Source organism: Ascaphus truei, chromosome 3 (assembly GCF_040206685.1).
Source record: "Ascaphus truei isolate aAscTru1 chromosome 3, aAscTru1.hap1, whole genome shotgun sequence".
NCBI lineage: Eukaryota > Metazoa > Chordata > Amphibia > Anura > Ascaphidae > Ascaphus > Ascaphus truei.
The window spans coordinates 284,913,808-284,931,148 of NC_134485.1; the positions used below are offsets into that span (position 1 = coordinate 284,913,808).

General features: G+C 41.2%; 1 long non-coding RNA gene across 3 annotated transcripts in view; it reads left to right on the forward strand.

Annotated features, from left to right (window-relative positions):
• Positions 1–17,341, forward strand: part of LOC142491073 (uncharacterized) — a 258,366-nt gene that overhangs the window by 113,038 nt on the left and 127,987 nt on the right. Inside the window, exon 4 of one of the 3 annotated variants that reach the window (XR_012800260.1) lies at positions 15,541–15,638. The exons of the other annotated variants lie outside the window; for them this stretch is intronic. This is a non-coding gene — a long non-coding RNA (uncharacterized LOC142491073). The remainder of the gene's footprint in view (positions 1–15,540; positions 15,639–17,341) is intronic. 3 annotated transcript variants of the gene reach the window in all.

Genomic DNA, 17,341 nt, shown 5'->3' on the forward strand with positions numbered 1-17,341 from the left:
ATCATTTTTAGAACCAAAGCCAACATATGAAAACATTTTAGAACCAGAACACCAGTGAAAGTGCCCACTGTTAATATTTAATAGATTTCAAAAATTAGGCTCACAAGCTTGACTACAAAGAAATGTAGCTGTCATTGTTACCTCTGCTAACATGGAATAACACAATAAAATGTGATAAATATTGCGTGCATTAAGGAGGATGCGTTGCGATTGTTTTCACTGCTTGCGGTTAACCTAGCGAAATGTTAACTTTAACAGGAGTAATAACTCCTGCGACATACAGAATGTACCAGACAATATATGATATAGACTGCTGACATAAACTGAACTGTAGAAAGAATACCGCATTGATTTCAAAGTTATGTTGCTCAGGGTTGAATTTTAACATTTTTATAGGTTAATTAAGAGTATCTGGCAATGCTATTTTACATCAGCATTTGATAATTATACATTTTCATGATATGACATGTACAGTAGAGAATCTGGAAAGAATACAGAGAACCACATTTATGTTTTGTAGATATGGACCATGTTCTCCTAGCAATTACATTTTTTTAATTATAATTTTTAATTTTTTATTATTTTTTTTAATATAATCTTTTATGTATTTGTGTAATTTTACACAACGAATATAACAAACACATTTTAAGATTAACCTTTGCGGCACTGTGTGGCCGGTGACACCTGAGTGCCTCTGGTCATTTGACAATTTAGCATTTTGTAATCAATAACCAGCCTCGGATGCCGGAAATGGAAACAAAGGGGCCTCCATTGTCATTTTGATCTGAATGGCCCCTTATTGGCACCTAAAATTTAACAGGTGCACATGTAGTAGAACGTATGTCATTAGGGTACTGCCTTGGAGTGCAATTCATGCCCATTTTTTTAATATATATAATATTCCTAGCTAACTTACTTTACTATCAAATGAATAGAGGTGAACACTTCTCCAGCACAGGTAAGGCCTGTTCTATAGTAGGTGCGGGCGCGATCGGGTGCGGGCGTGATCTGCTGTGTGCACACGCGGCCCTATTGTAGAAAGGCTGACTAACCACAGCCAACTATAAGTGCAGCGTGTGCGCACGGCGGAGCACACGTGCCCACTATATTACGGGCCTAAGGCAGCTGCACAGCATATTGAGTAAGGCGGGTCCTACATAAGAGGTGGTGCAGTACCAGCTTTTACTTATTAACTATGAAACCTTTGTCATCAAAAGTAAATTAGGCCTCTGTACAGAAAATAGGATAGAGTTTAACATCATAAATAAAGCAGCACCCAGTGAGTACACATATATTCCCCTCTCGAGAGTGATACTGTAGGTGTGAAAATCTCCATCAGAGCACTAGGCAATTGAACTTGTATTACGTCCTGGCAAAAATTATGTCATCATGAATAAAGATTGTAAATAAAATCTACACACCTTTCGCCTGAGAGCGTGGATGGTTTCTGATGATTAGACAATTTTATTGCATTTTCTTCCTGGAAGTACAAGGAGGGATGCTGAGCGAATCTTAATCATCCAAAGCACAGAATGGGGAATTGGTTATTCGGAGATGTTTTCGAGAATTTACCTGAAGGAATTTGAAATGGTTTGAGGCAAAATATCTGTCAAAATACATATGTTGCTGATAAACAAATGAAAAATATCCCAACAACTTATTTAGTCTTCCATCCAAAACTGCAGACCATTTTTTGAGGGATGTGATTTAGTGTTTTAAAGTGCTCAGAAGGTTATTGCTCATTGGGCTGAAAAGGCTATGTTGTGACAACATTACATTCTCAGCCTCCTTCTTTTGCTCCTTGAAGCTTTGCGATCTGTACATAGGAATTCATTTTATGATCCAAGATGTTTTTTTTTTATTGTGAAATGACTGGTGGGTATATATTTTGCAACTTGCTGTATATCTCATCCATGCCACAGAAGAACATAGTGTATACATTTCTCTGGCTTTGCTATACATAGCCAGTCTTTTTAATCATACATTTTCAAAGCTCATGAACATATTTTAAATTATGAAACATGTATGTTTAGAAAGAGGCTGCTAGCTGGTACAGTATGTTGTGTTTCATTGGGTTATCACTCGTAGCAACATATGTTACATTTGCAATAAATTGAAAGAACTAAAATACTCTAACTCACTTGTCTCTTTGATGTTCTGAATCCTCACCTCACTATTTCTTGTCTTCACAAATCTGTGAGGGATTTATCGGCTTATTAAATAAAGTGTAATAGCGCCAATTGGGTGCAAGCACATGGACAATCAGTTCAACATTCCATGCTGTAGTGCCAAAATGATGTTATTGCACATTATTACATTAGCCTCCTAGGCACAGATCCACAGAACTCCGTTATTTACTTGACGATGTGCTAACTGAAGTTAACGCATCCTTAAATGCTAGCGGGGATCTTCAAAGCTCCCAAAATGTGTGTTACGGCCTGTCTTATTGCCAAGATAGCATGCTGTTAAATTGAATGGCCGTGTTATGAATGATATACAAAAGAGGTGTGGAAAACCGCAACACATAGCCACAGTAAGCCGTTAAAGTTCAGGTCATAGCTAAACCACTGGGCGGCAACAAATGTTTAGGCCTTGTCCAGGGTGCTGAAGTGGCCCAGTTTTGCTTCATATATAGCCAAGACCTATTAGAACCCATTAGAAGTCATAGTTGCCACAAAGGCATTTCATTATGCAGGCATTGCAATATATACATGGCATTTTCATTACAATACAATATGGCCAGTGGTAATTGGCAGCTAGCGCCGGGCTGTCTTATCCCGGCATTTTCTGGCATTAGGAGATTACACAAGCACTCCTCAAATTAAAACTAAGCAGTCAATGTGGACCTGACTTACTACAATCTAGGTTCCTAAGACTTGGTGCCCCAGCAATTGCCAAACCAATAGCTTCCATAGTCAACTCTATCATGTCTGGAGGCCTTATCCCTAAGTCCTGGAAAGATGCCAGAGTTGTCCCAATCTGCAAAAGGGAGGACAAAAACACTGTCTCAAACCTCAGGCCAATCTCCCTTCTCCCAATCCTATCCAAAGACATGGAAAAATATGTCCACTCCCAATTAAGCGATTACTATAACAAGACAAATTTCCCTAGCCAATTCCAATCTGGATTTTGCCCCAAACACTCTACCGTAACTACCCTGCTAAAAGTTTGCAATGAAATCCAGTGTGGAATGGAACGGGGTCAACTCACTGGTGCAGTATTCCTAGATTTTGCAAAGGCTTTTGATACTGTTGATCATGCTATCCTGCTTAACGAACTCCAGAGCTCTGGAATAGGGAAGCATGCTTTAAACAGGTTTCAGTCCTACCTATCAGGTAGATCCCAACATGTGTCCATCTCAGGCTCTAACTCCAACCCCCTGGATATCACCTGTGGTGTACCCCAAGGCTCTGTTCTGGGACCCCTACTCTTCTCAGTTTTCATCAATGATCTTCCCACAGCTTGTCAGGAAGCCTCAATACACATGTAGGCAGATGACACAATCCTATATGCACACAGCCATAGCCTCTCCGACCTTCAACACATACTTCATTCTGACTTTTTGAGACTCGAAAAATGGATTTCCCAAAACAAACTGTTTTTAAACACTGACAAGACTGTAACAATGGTATTTGGGACCATGACTAAATTTTTAAAGCTTCCAGCGACTGAGCTCCAGATTAGAACCAACACTAACACCACCCTAACCCCTGTCACTAGTTTTAAATACCTGGGCATATGGTTTGACTCCCACTTAACATTCGGGATGCACATTGATACCCTGACAACCAAGACCTATGCCAAACTAGGGGTACTTTACAGGAACAAATCCTCCCTAAGTCTCCTGATCAGAAAGTGTATCGCACAGCAGATGCTAATGCCAATTATTGACTATGGAGACATAGTATATGGCTCGGCACCTCAAACACACTTTAGCAAACTTGACACCCTCTACAATTCAATTTGTCGTTTTGTTCTCCAATGCAACTATAACACACATCACTGCGAAATGCTCAAAGAATTAGATTGGTCATCGCTCGAGTCCAGGCACAAAGTTCACTTTTACTGTCTTGCCTTCACATTCTTTATGTGCAAGCTACCCAGCTACCTGAACAAGCTCCTCACTCCTACCACATGCAGCACCTATCACCTGAGATCAGACTCCAAAAGACTGTTCATGGTCCCAAGGCTCAACAAAGTATCCGGACGTTCCTTCTTCTCTTACCGTGCACCCCAAAACTGGAACAACCTACCAGAGACTCTCACATCCACCACCAGTTTAAGTTCTTTCAAATCTAAGGCTGTCACACATTTTAATCTGGTCTGTAACTGTTTCATACGCCCATAATATATATTATCTTTAACTGTGCATGCAATGTCTTGTATATAATGTATACCCTGCTCATTTATGTAATTGTATTTGTAACCATGCATTATTTGTCTTAACTCGGTGCCCAGGACATACTTGAAAACGAGAGGTAACTCTCAATGTATTACTTCCTGGTAAAATATTTTATAAATAAATAAATATTCTGAGGGTCCTAATGGCCATTGCTTTTTAATATTATACATTTATTTAATAATTAGCTTTGTGGATCGCTGTTCAGCTCAGGGAAACTAACATCCCTTTCACCATTAGCAGCCCTGACTTAACAGAGTTTGGTGGATATGGCCCTTAGTTTCATAGGTTGTCTGATATAACCGGTCACTGCAAATTAATATTTATTTATTTATAAAATATTTAACCAGGAAGTAATACATTGAGAGTTACCTATACACTTGAATAGCTTTTAATATTTTTCATACAATTGCAGCACAAACTTCAAAGGGCAAGAACTCCCGCAATCATAGAAGAAAAATATGTACCTAGTGCAAAAGTGTAAAATTCAAATGTAGTGATTGAAGAAATGTTTCATTGCCCATTCACATGGTAGTGAAATAAATCAGGCTGTTCTCTTCAGACCCAGAGTGGTAAAATTTGCTGTTTTTATCTTTGGAGCATTGATACTAAGTCCACCTAGACCTACACCAGAATGAATCTGAAAATGCCCGATTTATTTCTCTACCATGTGAGTGGGCACTCAAACATTTCTTCAATCACTACATTTGAATTTTGCATATTTGCACTATGTATATCTTTTTTCTATGATTGCGGGGAGTTCTTGCGCTTTGAAGTATTGGTATGCCTTCCTATGAGATTTTGAGAAACCTCCCCTATGATAAGCTGCATCTCTCCTTCATGGTGATACAATTTGTATTTTTTTTAAACTTTTTTATTCACTATCACAATTTTCATATATATATATATATATATATATATATATATATATATATATATATATAATAAAAAATAGATAGACACGGTACTGATACCTCTACATGAATATATATATATATATATATTGTGACAGAAACCAGGGGTTGGTAATAAACTCCATATACAGGGCTCCCAGGATACTGAACAGTTTCTGTCCTGTCTAAGCTGAACAGGGCAGCCTCGTGGTACAGGCACTCCATTCCACAGTTTGTCTGCTGCCTGTTTTCTGTCACCTGTCATGCTGATTAGAGTTCAGGTATATAAGACCTGTTTCCTGTTTCCTCTGGGCCCCGCCCAAGAGCCTGGAAGGCTGCTGAACTGCAGAGGGGTGAGAAAGCCTCTTTCCCAAATCGCTTCATTCATTCTGTTAGTTTGTCTAAAGACTGCAAAGGTACTTATTTTGTTGGTGGAAGTGGACAAGCCACTTCCAACTCTGAGTCAGGGACATCTAAGTTTAAGTTATCGCTCAGACGAGCAGCTTTTTGTTTGGCTTTGTTTTCTGTTTAAACTGTGGCAGTCTCAGTGCCTGGGACTGAATAAACCAGGCATAGCCTGTTTAAAGGAACAGTACGTGACGTCTCATCATTTAACCTACCCTAAAAGACCGTGTTCTAACAGTCCCGGACAGACGGCGGAGCCCCGGAGTAAGCCGTTTGTCACATATGGTGGAGAATGCGGGCAGAACACTAAAAGGTCTGGGGGTTAAAGAACTTTAAAGAAAAAAAAAAAAAAAAAAAAAAAAAGGTTTTTTTTCTCTCTCTCCAAACAAGATGGAAGACGTGGTGAGTGCGCTGGTACGCAATGTCGCTGTCCAGAGAGACGCGAATGAAGCCCTGCAACAGGCGAATGCAAACCAGCAAGAGACAAACCGCTTGCTGAAAGAGGAGCAACAGCGGTTCGCTCAGGGCTTACAGCAGGAACTCGAGATCCTGAGGGAGACTATCAGTAACCTTCCACTGGCAGCGGCAGCCCCAGTTCCGAAAATGACCAGGGCAAGCCACTACCTTCAGAAGATGGGACCCTCGGATGATGTGGAAGCCTATCTTCTCACGTTTGAACGCACGGCACAGAGAGAGGGATGGCCAGAAGCTGAGTGGGCTGGTCTAATCGCACCCTTCCTAAGCGGCGAACCCCAGAAGGCTTACTTTGATCTAGAGCCAGCCGAAGCTAACGTCTATGCAAAATTGAAGTTCGAGATCCTCGCCCGCCTCGGCGTAACCACGGCTGTTCGCGCCCAAAGGTTTCACGCATGGTCCTTCACGATGGATAAAGCCACCCGAAGCCAGATGTATGACCTCATCCACCTCGCCCGGAAGTGGCTACAACCCGAGATCAACTCAGCAAGCCACATCGTGGAACGGTTGGTCATGGACCAGTTCTTGAGGAAACTTCCCTCTGCCTTACGCCATTGGGTCAGTCGGAGTGACCCCCACAATGCGGATGAGCTTGTGGCCCTCGTAGAAAGGTACAATGCAGCAGGAGAGCACCCGCAACCCACAGTCGTGGAGCAACCCCACTACCCGAGGTTCCAGGACTCTTCCAGAGACGGTAAAAGGGTACCGGGGTTAAGGGGAGCTGAAGAGCGGCGACCACCTTCACGCAGCACCAGCAACAGTGGTTCGCACACTAAGGGCAATAGCCAACATGGGGAGCCGGGAAAAGGCTCTAAGTGGGACACAGACTATGTACCTAAATGTGTAAATTGTCATGAGAGGGGCCACACAGCAAAAATCTGCCCACTAAATGATGAGCCCATGCAATGCAACAGCGTGGAACCTTATTCGCTGTTGTCCCAATGTATGGGCCCTAGCCCAGAGGACCCCTTGAATAACCATCTGTGGGCATTTGTAAAGGTTAATGGTAAGAGGGTTCGGGCACTTCTTGACTCTGGGAGTATGGTCACACTAGTGTCCGAATACCTATTGCCCATTAAGAAGAAACAGGTAAACAGTTCACAAAGAGTGGCAATTTGTTGTATACATGGGGATAATCATGAATATTCCACTGTTGATGTTTTTTTTGAAACAGAATTTGGTTCTTTAGATTTCAAGGTGGGTGTTGTACCCAAACTGGCACATGATGTGTTAATAGGGACCGACTTTCCCCATTTTCTAAAAATGTGGTCCCCAGCTCAGAATAGCGCCCAGAGTTCAATAGCAGACCATAACGAAGTGTTAGAAGAAACAAATCCTTTCCCTTTTTCAGAAATGGAGGTTGACGAGGGCCCAAATAAGAAAGGGGAAAAGGAGGAGTGCTGTGAAATTCCCTTCCCCATCACTACTTTGGTAGGGAATACCCCAAATCAAGATGTTGATCAGGCACTTACCACCCCAGTACAGGATAAGACCCTCGCTGACCTAGAGGTCAGTCCTGGGAGTTTTAAGAAGGCCCAGTGGGAGGACCCCACATTAGCAGTAGCAAGGGGAAATATACGGGACCAGAATAGTACTCATGGCCAACCAGATAGGTCACTTGCTTACCCCTACTTCGAGGTAGAGAACGACCTAGTATATCGGGTTGATAAAAGAAAATCAGTTACAACTAAACAATTGTTGGTACCACGGACATTCCGTAACGTAGTATTACACCTCGCACATAGTCATCCATTGGGGGGACACCTAGGGGTGGAAAAGACAAAAGAAAAGGTTCTCCGAAGCTTTTATTGGCCTGGGGTTCTGGCAGAAATTACAAACTATTGTTCCTCATGCCCAGAATGTCAGATCACCGCCCCGTTCAAAGCATACCGCAGCCCATTGGTACCCCTTCCCATAATAGAGGTACCATTTGACCGGATTGCTATGGATCTAGTAGGACCCCTAATAAAGTCTGCTAGGGGACATCAGCATATATTGGTAATATTAGATTATGCTACCCGATATCCGGAGGCAGTTCCCCTACGTAGCACCTCTGCTAAAAACATAGCAAAAGAGTTAGTACTTCTGTTTTCCCGGGTCGGAATTCCTAAAGAGATCTTATCTGACCAGGGAACACCATTTATGTCCCAAGTAACAAAAGAGCTATGTAAACTCCTAAAAATCAAGCATCTCAGAACCTCAGTCTATCATCCACAAACAGATGGTTTAGTGGAAAGGTTCAATAAAACCTTAAAGAGCATGTTACGCCGGGCGGTCGATAAGGATGGGAAAAACTGGGACTGTTTGTTACCATACCTGTTATTTGCCATTAGGGAAGTTCCCCAGTCATCCACAGGCTTCTCCCCGTTTGAACTATTGTATGGCCGACATCCAAGGGGCTTACTGGATATAGCCAAAGAAACTTGGGAACACGAGGTTACCCCTTACAGAAGTGTAATAGAGCATGTTGCCCAAATGCAGGACCGCATTGCTGCAGTCCTACCCATAGTGAGGGAACACATGGAGAAAGCTCAAGAAGCACAAAGGAATACGTATAATAAGGGTGCTAGGGTCAGAATTTTTTTTCCAGGTGATAGGGTACTAGTTCTGGTTCCCACCGTGGAGAGTAAATTCCTTGCTAAATGGCATGGGCCATATGAGGTCTTGGAAAGAGTGGGAGAAGTAAATTATAGGGTAAGGCAGCCAGGTAGGAGGAAACCTGAGCAAATTTACCATATAAACCTACTCAAGCCCTGGAAAGATAGAGAGGTCTTGTTAACCCTAGTACCCCCAGGTCCGTCAGAGAATCAAGAAACTGACCCAGAGGTTAGCATAGCTGAAACACTGTCCGTGCATCAGAAACGAGAGGTCCAGAGTTTAGTGAGAAGGAACAAAGAAATCTTCTCTACACAGCCAGGTAAAACTAACGTAATTAAACATGACATAGTCTCTGAACCGGGGGTCCGAGTTAACCTTAAACCGTACCGAATCCCAGAGGCCAAGAGAGAGGCTATAAGTTTAGAGGTTAAAAAAATGCTAAAACTAGGCGTAATTGAGGAATCCCAAAGTGGGTGGAACAGCCCTATAGTTTTAGTCCCAAAGCCAGACGGTACAACAAGGTTTTGTAATGACTACCGGAAACTAAACGCGGTGTCAAAATTTGATACTTATCCTATGCCCAGGGTGGATGAACTTGTAGAGAGACTGGGCAAAGCCCGATATCTCACAACCCTAGACCTAACAAAAGGGTACTGGCAGGTTCCCCTCACAGAAAGGGCAAAAGAAAAAACAGCCTTCTCAACCCCAGACGGCCTCTTTCAATATAAGGTGCTGCCTTTTGGCTTACATGGAGCTCCCGCCACATTCCAAAGAATGATGGATAAAATTTTAAAACCACATGTTCGGTACGCTGCCGCCTACCTGGATGATGTGGTAATCCATAGTGAAGATTGGCAGTCCCACCTTCCAAAGGTCCAAGCTGTGCTCGACGCAGTTTGGTCGGCTGGACTAACTGCTAACCCCGCTAAATGCACTATTGGTCTGGAGGAGGCCAAGTATCTGGGGTATTCTATTGGTAGAGGGTTACTCAAACCACAAACACTCAAAGTAGAGGCGATACAAAATTGGCCAAGGCCAGTCACAAAAAAACAAGTAAGGACCTTTTTGGGGTTAATTGGCTACTATAGGAGGTTTATTCCCAATTTTGCAACTAAGGCAACCCCACTAACCGACCTCACAAAAGCAAGAGGACCGCTAATGGTAAAGTGGTCCCCCGAAGCCGAACAGGCCTTTAGAAGCCTGAAAGAAGCTCTCTGTGCCCAACCAGTGTTGGTCACACCTGACTTCTCCAAAGAGTTCGTAGTCCAAACCGACGCATCTGAGGTAGGGCTGGGGGCGGTACTCTCCCAGGAGTCTCAAGGGGAGGAGCACCCCATCCTTTATTTAAGTAGGAAACTAAATCCCCAGGAGAAAAATTACTCCATAGTCGAGAAAGAGTGTCTCGCAATAAAGTGGGCTGTAGAGACACTCAAGTATTATCTGTTGGGGAGAAAGTTCCGATTGGTCACAGATCATGCACCCCTTACCTGGATGTGTCAAAATAGGGAGAAGAACGCTAGGGTGACCAGGTGGTTCCTAAGCCTACAGCCCTTTAAATTTTCTGTGGAACACAGGTCGGGGCACAAACATGGCAATGCCGACGGGTTGTCAAGGATGCACTCCCTAATATCCATGGTCGCTCACCCCTCGAGGTCTGAGCTGGGGGGGAGGATATGTGACAGAAACCAGGGGTTGGTAATAAACTCCATATACAGGGCTCCCAGGATACTGAACAGTTTCTGTCCTGTCTAAGCTGAACAGGGCAGCCTCGTGGTACAGGCACTCCATTCCACAGTTTGTCTGCTGCCTGTTTTCTGTCACCTGTCATGCTGATTAGAGTTCAGGTATATAAGACCTGTTTCCTGTTTCCTCTGGGCCCCGCCCAAGAGCCTGGAAGGCTGCTGAACTGCAGAGGGGTGAGAAAGCCTCTTTCCCAAATCGCTTCATTCATTCTGTTAGTTTGTCTAAAGACTGCAAAGGTACTTATTTTGTTGGTGGAAGTGGACAAGCCACTTCCAACTCTGAGTCAGGGACATCTAAGTTTAAGTTATCGCTCAGACGAGCAGCTTTTTGTTTGGCTTTGTTTTCTGTTTAAACTGTGGCTGTCTCAGTGCCTGGGACTGAATAAACCAGGCATAGCCTGTTTAAAGGAACAGTACGTGACGTCTCATCATTTAACCTACCCTAAAAGACCGTGTTCTAACAGTCCCGGACAGACGGCGGAGCCCCGGAGTAAGCCGTTTGTCACAATATATATATATATATATAATATATATATAAACAAAAGAAAAGAAGCACCAGCTCCATAGCATAATACTGTAAAATAGGAAGTTTATTTAAACATGGAGTAGTCTTTAAGAACGGTACTCACATAGAGGGTAAAAACACATTCAGTTGAGACAATCTGTTAGACGCTGACGTATGGGTAGGCGGACGCTGTGTTAATAACACTTAAACCATATAAAGGGGAACCAGGACAAGAGGAAACTCATCTATAGATGAATCAGAGTCTGCTTCTGCAAAGTTGGTAATACTGGATAGAGTAATCTCCTCCGTGACCCCTGTTAAAGGCTCCAGATAGCGTTTCTGCCAAGGGTTTTTATTCTGTGCATCTGTGCTTGTAGTGCTGGCCCTTGAGAAAGGTCCTGTTTGTAGGACCAAAACGTCGGTGTGTGTGCCATTTACCTGCAATACATCATGAAATTGGATTGATTTGTGTGCTGACTCATTATTTCTGGAAAGTCTACTGAGAAGGGTCTGCCCAGTAAGGATACTTTATTTATCTTATTATTACGGGACAAGCACCAACCATAACTTTGATACATGTGAGTGCCATCTGCCAACATTGACTATATATATATATATATATATATATATATATATATATATATATATATATATATATATATATATAGGGGTTTGTGCTTTTTTCTTGTTGCATCATACAATTGCAGTCTGTAGATAACAATTTAATTTAGATTGTAATTCCCTTCGTATCTTGTAAGGTCTTCAGAGCAGACTTGTTTTTTTTAATAGAATTTTTTTACTTGATGCAGTTACTGTAATATAAATCTATGTATCCTAATATCTATATTGTGAAGTCTCTAAATAATAAGTGGATGGTTTTGAGTGTAAGAGTTTGCGGGCATATATTTATTCATTCAGGCATGTTTACATGGGATAGTCTCTCCTTGATCTTGTGTGGATGTAAGCCATTTTGGGAAGTCCCTTTGTACTGCACATCTACTAATAAAGATAAATCAGCAGCCATGGTTAGGTTTGTTCTGTATGCATTTTAAATGTTGGAGAGGAGGACATACTGTAATATAGTATTTGTGGCTGGTATTTTGATTTGATGGGCATTTGGGCATGTACATGTAGGTTATGCATCTCTATCTGTGAGAAAAAGTTTCCAGACAAGTTTTGATTTCCTCGTTTTCTGTACCTTTTCTTTCAAATGCTGTATCTGCATTATAAGTGTTATTTCTAAGTCCCTGTTGTCATTGATATTAATTTAATGAAAAGAGATGGTGAACAATTCAAGCGGATTTGTATAATACAGCATTCTGTATGCAAATACAGTAGCTAAAGATGGGAAATACTGCATGTGAATAAATATAGATCTGCAATAAGAGATCAAAACTTTGAACCAGAATGTATATATATTTCCCTAATTGCAGGCAATTGAACCTACACAGTATAGGTCCAAATTATTATTTGATTTGCTTTTTATTCAGTAGTATTTGAAAACCATCACACAGCACTGCTAGCTAAGACAATTTGCTTTTGACTAATTTATCAATTGTCACGATGCAAATGGGGCCAGGAAGATATGCTTATTAGCAAACCTCTCACCCAGCACTCCTGGATCAACACAATTTTAATATTCAACACACGCATGCAGTATGTGTGTGCATGTGTGTACATATATATATATATAAAAAAGAAAAAAATTGGCGCTTAATCCAGCCATATAAATATATCAATATTGAAATGAATAGTTACAAATCTGATTCAAAATATGTGCAAACAGATAATAGAATATCAAACAATATAATCAGTGTAAATATACAAAAATAAACAATTCTGTATATTAAGTGAAAAAGTCCAAAGTATGCACACACAAAAAACCCAATGGATATATGTAGGAGGTTTGTGAAATGTTCACAATGGAGTCTGGGGCAGCTTCTCCGAAGATAAACCACATCCAGGGAAATTTCTATAAAACAAAAATGAAAAGCGCATGCTCCAGTGTAAAATGTGAGAAAAATAATATTTTAATATAAAATGTAAACAAATGCTCACTCACAAGGTTTAAAACGTAATTTTAGATTGTATAGTAAACATGGCAGGTGCTTTTACCAGACATCCATCTCATATAAGGTGAAAGCAGGTCACAGTGGTATCGGCGGGTATCAGGAGTAGATCACAGCCCTCAGCGTTTGCACTGATACACTGATATCCACAGCGCATAGAAAGAAATGATTGTACCAAGAAAAAATTCCTGAATAAAAGTTTTTGCTGAAATGAGTACTTGCAGTGATCTCTGTAGCTGCACTGACTCGTAGCTGTATCCAGCATGGTAGTATCAACAGGTCGCTGATTGAAGCCAAGGCTCCTAATTTACTTGAAAAATAATCCTGTTTCACAGTTTGTTGAAAAAAATATATATTCTTCTTATTGGATACCCTGACCTCCCCCAGCCGCCGACTACAATATTATGTTAGAGAGTGCGCCTTATATAGGGCATGGCGCCGTTGCATAGAATGTAGTTAATGAACAAGTGTAAAATCAACCAATCCAATTGGTTGATTATACACATGGTCATTAACTGCCTTCTAAGTGACTGGACCAAGCCCTAAAGAAGAACCACACCCTCACATAACATGGCAGTTTACAATTGAGAGAAGACAATGAGGACAGGGAGTCCGGTAAAATAGTAGAAAATATTAATTTTTTCAACAAATTGCAAAAATAATTATTCTTCAAATAAATGAGGAACCATGGCTTGAATCAAGATTGAAGATGGACCTTCAGTCAAGACAGTTGCCTCCAAAGTACATGTAGGCCATCAGGCTAAGTAATGGACCTACAAAGGCAATAACCTTGTAATTGTATGAACTCATCTACTATTGTAGGTATTCACATAGCTAGCTCCAACTTTATAAGTAGTTCTGAGTTATTTAATGTAACGTGTTTCAGCACTGTTAATATTAATGGAGTTTAGTGTATACTTATGATACATAATAAGCACATCATTTACATCTAATTTCCACTAATGGCCATTAATACATACAGTATGACTCAATGTTTGTAATGACATTAACTTGGTTAACTTTAGATTACTGATTTTAGTGGATACTCAGCATGAACAACACATTAACTGAGGTTAACGTCACGTTATCTAGGCCTCAGGGCCAAATGCTCAAGGCTCTGATAAATCGGGGCTCATCATATGACATTACCTATAACAGGAATGGGTGCTAAGTTCCATGAGGACTTTCGTTTTTTTTTGCTGTTGTGGGGGGTCCTCAGGTGGTCCCCGTGGGTGTCTGGGGGTCCTCGGTGGTCCCGTGGGTGTCCGGGGGCCATCAAATGTTCCCATGGGTGTTGGGGGACCCTCGGGTGGACCCTTTGTGTGTCCGGGGGTCCTTGGATGAATCCCGTGGGTATCCAGGGGCCCGTGGGTGGTCCCTGCAGGTGGCCAGGGGTCCTCAGGTTGTCCCCATGAGTGTCAAGGGGTACTCGGCTGGTCCCCACGGTGTCCGGGGGTCCCCGCTGGCCTGTGGTACCAATACTGTACCTAAAAAAAATGCATACATTCAAATAAATATATCCCCTCCCCACCCCAATACATACAGTACAGTAACAGGCAAAATTACTTTTATCCAGATATGGATAATAACTAATTTGCCCATTCTAAAATAAAACATTAGCCAGCATAAATAAAGTAAATAAACCTTTCTACTTATCCCTGCCATCATGAAGGGCATCCTTGTCAGCATATTCCAGGTCCATGTCCTCCGATGCCAGCAAGAATACATACAAAAATACAATCTAATGGCCCCAAACCCCTTAATCACCTTAGAGGTTAATAACTGCTATAGTAAATAAGGGGTTAACCCACCCTCCCCTGCTACCCAACCGGAAGGCCTAACCACCCACCTCTGGCCCACTATACCCACCCTGTACCCATTGATTGGCATAGTGGTACATCATACCCATATAATATGTGCATGATAAGCCACTATAGTAGCCAATGGTCACCCTAGTAAAAAAAAAGCATGAAGGCCACAAATACACAATAAATACACAATAAATACACAATAATAAAACATATACGCAAGCTCCTAAACACCACAATTAAATAAATAAAAGCACTACCCAAACAATGATATAAATAAAAGCATGAGCCAGCCAATTAAATAAATAAATTAGCCAGAAAATCAATTAATTAATACAATCACTAGGCAACACATCAATTAAAACCAGTAGCCAACAAAAAATAATTAAATAAAAATGTTAAACAATAGGAAAATGAAATAAAAAGAAGCTCACCAAATTACAAACAATTTACAGGAAAAAATAAACATAAAAATAAAGAACAACAATCAATAGAAAAAACGATTTTGCCACCCTAGGGCACAGATTAATACATTATCAGTCAATTATCAGTCAATGGGCAATGAAAAATATAAAAAGAAAAAAAATACAATCACAAAACCTGAAAAAAAGACATTTACATACATTCAATATTTTTCGAATCTTTAGAAGCGTTGACCCTCCGAATCCCAGCATTTCTGCAAGCTCGTATACCGCAACATCATCAAAGTCAATCCAACGCCATCCACATTGAAGATCTGTAACAGGTAACAAAATTCTTCTATCTTATATCGTCATCTATCTTCTTCTGTAATTATTTATATCTTTTCTTTAATCTTCTATATTCATCTGTCAATCAACAGCCCCATGGTAAATCCACAATACAATGTTGTCTCGTCGGATTCTTGAGGTAAAAGATGTCAAGGCCTTATATATGGCCCGTGATGTCACATTTTCAGTTCATATGGTACAGCTCCAATATGATTGGACGCTGTATCATGTGCCCACCTCCTTTTTTTTGTTAAGGATTTAACACCATCTCAAAAGGGATGTACGTCACATTCTTCATATATATATATATACACACAACGCATTGGTTCTAATACCATGTGATACAGCCATTTGGTTTGAAGGATGTGACGTACACCCGTTTTTAGATGATATCACATCCTTAACAAAATAAAAGTAGGCGGGCACATGATACAGCGTCCAATCATATTGGAGCTGTACCATCTGAACTGAAAATGTGACATCACAGGCCATATACAGTATAAGGCCTTGACATTTCATTTTACCCCAAGAATCTGACGAGACAACATTGTGTTGTGTATATATATAATTTGGATATCTAAATTATGCCATGAAAAATTGTGATCCACAGTGCACACATAATAGTCCTATAATCTAAAGTATGTCAGTTTTCAGGGTTTATCTAAAGCACAATTTAAGCACATATAAACACTATATATATATATAGTTTTCAGAATTTTATTTATATATGTATATATATATATATCTATATATATATTTATATATAGATATATATATCTATATATATAATATATACTAGCTGAGAGCCCCGGCGTTGCCCGGGATGTTTGTGGTGTATGTGTGGCATTTGGGTGAGGAGTGGTCCACGCGGCCCATGTGCGGTGGTAGTGCTGCTGTGGCTGTACTGATGGTGATTGTATCGGGGTGCTGATTTGGAAGGGTTTGGTGCTGATGTGGGGGTGCGGATGTGGGTGTGCCGATGGGGGAGGTGCAAAGGTGCCGATGTGTGGGTGCTGATGGTGTTGATGTGGGCTGGGAATGGCGGGGAGCCGAGAATGCCAGTGTGCTGGGGGGGCATGGGATACCGGTGTGCTGATGTGGTGGTGCTGGGGATAGTGTGTGTGTGTGTATACGTGTGTGTGTATACACACGTGTGTGTGTGTATACACGTGTGTGTGTATACACGTGTGTGTGTGTGTACACGTGTGTGTGTGTGTGTATACATGTTTGTGTGTGTGTGTGTATACATGTTTGTGTGTATACATTGTATGTGTGTGTGTGTGTGTGTATACATGTGTATGTGTGTGTGTGTGTGTGTGTATATATGTGTACATGTGTGTATACATGTGTGTGTATACATGTGTATGTATACACATGTGTGTGTATACACATGTGTGTGTGTATACACATGTGTGTATGTATACACATGTGTGTGTATACACATATGTGTGTGTATACACATATGTGTGTGTATACACATGTGTGTGTATACACATGTGTGTGTATACATGTGTGTGTGTATATATATATATATATATATATATATATGTATAGAGATATATATATAGTGTGTGTGTGTGTGTATGGAGGGATGAGGGGGGAGCTGAAGGAATGTGTTGTGGGGGGGGGAGCTGAAGGAATGTGTGGGGGGGGGGGAGCTGCTTACCTTGCAGTCAGCAGCATCTTCCTCGTGCAGGCC